Below are 4,519 nucleotides of genomic sequence, written 5' to 3'. Positions count from 1 at the left end.
GGCCTTGATTCTACCTGCGATGGCACTACACTCATATTTCGCATTGTTTTTGATCTTAGGAGCATAACTTACGAGGGATCTATTAGCTTTCCCTATCCTTTTCCCAACTTCCCAGTGAAGTTGCCAATTTAAATGTGGTGGGCCTTTTGTGTTGTTGTGCTTGGGTCTCTCTTGCTGCACTGTGGCCTATAGTTCCAAGGTAAGAGAGTTGGGACTAGCCTAAATGAAACCCACTTTAGGCCAATTTGTGCACAAGCTGGGCCGTCGTGTCCTGGCAGAGGTATTGAGTATACGGCGTGCCTATAGTAGAAATAGTTGTTACAAATGTTATAGCAGGAATACAATACAACAGAATAACTAAGACACTAAACAAATAACATTAACTCTTAAATAAGGGGAAATGGCTTGATAAAGTTACAGTAGGATAATACAACAGTAAAATAACACTACAGCAGATAGTTTAATAACTGTAAACTATTCACTCAGCAAGCATAAAAGAAAAACTTGCTTGCCATAAAAGTAAGCTTAACTTCTCAGCAGATGGAAATCCAAGAAGGGAACTGATCCCCAACGTGAGTAACCTTAAAGAAGGTTTCTACTATAGAAGTTACGCACTTTGGAAAAAAGACCTAAATGGTTTAACCTTCAATCCTCAATCTCTCAGAGAGTGGGTCTATCAAGATAGAGAGAAATAGGTAGTCTATTGATGCATGCCTCTATTCCTATCTCTTATGCTTTTCTGATTTTTGTATTTCCTTTTTTCATTTCTTTTTTTTTTTTTTTTCCTTATACCTCTCTTCTGTCATTTTTCTCCCCCTCCATTTATTATTCACAGCTACCATTTTTTATACTATTTGCCATGGTGAGATTTACCATTTTTACCCATTAACTGCTTTTAGCTCCTTATGGGTGTCCTTCTGAGACTGCCCACTGGCCTATCGGCTACTCAGGCACTACCATTACTCTAAACGTGTTGGTTGCACTACTCCCCATTCCCAAACAAAATTGCTTGTCTTGTTTCTTACCTCTCTTTTGTTTTTCACTACTCTCATTTGGATAAGGATCAAGCCTCTCCATTATCTACCTCTATGGCATGCATCAAGTGGTCCCAACCCATATTTACTTCTTTTGGGTGAGATGCCATCCCAGCAGGACATCTCTCCCCAGTGAAGTTTGAGCGAGAACCCCAAAATAGACCCCCTCTTTCTCCTCACCGCCAGACCACACCCTTTGAATACCTTAACCTGTGACCCACCTCCCATGTATTGGCTGGGTACAAGTAGGTGGTGCCTTGGCCCTTTGTGCATGCTCCACTCTGTCTGAGTTCATTTCTTTCTAGCCTTCACACTATTTCTGTTGCCTTCATGTTTGTTTGATTCTACTGTATGTTCTGGTTGGTGTTTTATCTCTTGTGGCGTGAAGGATGTGTGGGCTTTTGGGCTCATGTCCCCTGCCTTTCATCCTTTCCTTAGACTGAGCATTGCTTGGGTGAAGGCCCTCATCTTCTTGCCGAGCCTATGTTCTTTCTTTCCTGTGTCTGTGGGCCTCTTGGCTGTTGATCCTGCCATATCACTTCATCATGCCTGCGATAGCTTTACCTCCCTTTTTATTTCTTATTACCCCGTGGGCTTACAGGCTGATGCTCCTGCCATGTCAGCCCACTTCTTTATCAATCTTTTGCTCAGGGTTTCGTTGGCCCACTTTCCATATCTTTATCTCTTTTGGGCTTTATTGGCCAACATTTTTGCTATGCCAGCCCATTTCATTATTTTATTTCTCGAGCTTCCTTAACCCATTTACTTCTTCTTTTCCTCTTTTACTCCCATGGGCTTTTTGCTAGATCCTTTGGGCTTCCTTGCCCAATTACCACATCCTTACCTCTTATTATTTTTTGGGGCTAATTGGCCTTTAAACCAACCCATGAGTTTACTAATTTATTTCCTGGGCTTCCCTGGCCCATTTACTTCCCATTTACCTCTTATTATTCCCATGGGTTTACTATTTCATTCAATGGGCTTCCTCAGTCCATTTACTCCCTCTTTACCTTTTTTTATTCTTGTAGGCCTGCTGGCCATTAATCCTGCCATTTCAGCCTGCTGGGCTTGCTTTCTTATTCCCTTATTATTTTCCCTTTCCCACCTTTTCTATATTGTTAGGCTTCTTTTGCTGTTGGGCCATTTGTCAAAAGTGGCCATCAACAGCCCTTTAGTTTTTAGATATTATATTTAGATTTGAAAAGCATTATATTTGATTTTAGTATATCTATAAATATTTGTAATGTTTATTTATGTAAGGAAGGTGCAATACGACGAATTAAAAGGAATCTAAAATAATAATAATAATAATAAATTATTATATAAAAAAACTCTATATCCTTCCCACCAGTGTGCTCCTCCACCACCAAAAATATATAAAAGAAATAAATAAATTTATTTGCCTACGTTTATTTCAGAACCTTGCACCCAACAAATTTTGTATTAATATGGTTTCCATCATCATTGGTGAGAGCTATGATATTGGGGCATATAAAATGAAGATACTTTTCATCTCACAAGATTTGTGGGATTTAATTAAAGAAGGTTAGGAAGAACCTTCAAATTTAGAAGCCTTCTCAACTTCATTGGACAGTATCAAAGCAGAAGGAATACAAGCAAAATCAGCAAAGAGATAAAAAGGCTCGGCTCTTCATCCAACAAGGGCCAAGAAAAAGTATATTTCCTCGAATTTTGAGTGCAACTAAATTTAAAGAAGAATGAGATATAATGAAAAAGAAATTTAGTGGCCATGATAAACTAATCTCTATTAAACTAAAAAGTTTTTGGAGAGAATTTGATAATCTGCAAATGAAGAACAATGAAACTGTTTTAAGAATTCTTCTACAAAGCTTTAGCAAAATTCAATTAAATCAAAAGCAATGTCAACTTTTGGTATGCTATCTATTTATTATTATTTGTTGATGACTATACTCAAATGATGTAAAGTCTATTTTCTTAAACAAAAATCAAATGCATTTACTACTTTTCTCTAGTTTAAAGCACTTGCAAAAATAACCGAAGTGGCAAACCAAAAAAGACTCTTAGGATAGACTGCGAATGAAGAATTTATTTATCAACCTTTTAAAGATTATTGAAAAAAGCAAGGCATACAAAGACAGCTTATAGCATGACACAAATCGATGAGTTGGTTACTAATTCATAATATGGGCCGTCCCTTCTTTTGACTATTTAGTCTACAAAAATCATCTAGTCACACACTAAGAATAGCAATTATATCAATATAAGAAAAATTAATTGAATTTTTATTCAACCTTATAGAATTGCCTTTTTTTAATTTTTTTAACAGAAACAGAAGAACGCAAGAATCATAGTAATCGTTGAAGTGGCACGAAACATTTTGAAAGGAAAATGAATTTCAATTACTTTTTGGACAAAAATAGCTGATATTGCTAGTTATATTTTAAATCGATAGCCTACTAAGATCGTTCTCGAAATGAAACTTGGAAGACGAAAATCTCATGTACAACTACTAAAAGTATACAGTGGCAGATTGATGGGTAAAGCCTGCGATGGGTTGGAACATGTCACGTGTCAAATAGGTGCTAGCAACATGATGTGGTAGTTACCAACAGTTAACATCTATAATATAACTTTATTACTTAAATGCCTGTATCCTTAATTTTAATTTTATTTATTTTTGATAATTCGATAGTAATAATGGGACGAGAAATTTGAACCCTAGACCACTAGATGTCATCATTAGAAACATTATGAAATGCTAGTTGAACTACAAAACTCTTAACTTTATTTTTAATAAAGAAACGACATTATAAATATTAGGAATCTTCACCAATTTCCAGATTTATGAGATGCAAAAAACATTAAATAAATAAATAAATAACATACATAGAGGCAATCACACAACACAAGAAATTAAATAGTTCAGCGATTTGCTTACATCCACATAATTGCAATGATTTCACTATTTTCAGGAAAAATATACAAGATGCGATACTACAAATTTTCTCTCTAAAACAACACAACAAACTCTAATCTGAAGTAACGGATTCACAATGGACTAAAAAACAGACTAAAAATCTCCCATTAAAAACCATAACACTTATATATTGGCCCAAGTCTCCGCTTCGTGGACTAAGTCTCAGAAAATCTCCAATTAAAAATCGTACACTTGTATATCAAGTCGAGTCATAATCTGGATTAAACACAAACTACGCTCCACACAACCCAACAATAAAAGTATTCATTCCATTTCTTTCCATTCAACTCCCAAATCAGGTTACATTCTATTATTTTCCATCCAAACATCCAAACAAGAGACAAATATTTAATTTCTTTCTATTCCTCCACACCACCCCCCCCCCCCCCAAAAAAAAAAAATCCCTCCTTCCTTTGCATTTCTTTTATAATCTCCAAATCATTGTGTTAATGTCATCACAAGGCAGAAAATTTTGGGTGGAATTCTGGCCTGTGACACACAGTAAGGTAGCTCTCGGTAACTATAC

The sequence above is a fragment of the Quercus lobata genome, chromosome 9 (assembly GCF_001633185.2).
Source record: "Quercus lobata isolate SW786 chromosome 9, ValleyOak3.0 Primary Assembly, whole genome shotgun sequence".
NCBI classification, from domain to species: domain Eukaryota; kingdom Viridiplantae; phylum Streptophyta; class Magnoliopsida; order Fagales; family Fagaceae; genus Quercus; species Quercus lobata.
The sequence above is the reverse complement of the archived record's forward strand: the minus strand, read 5'-3'. Positions refer to the sequence as shown.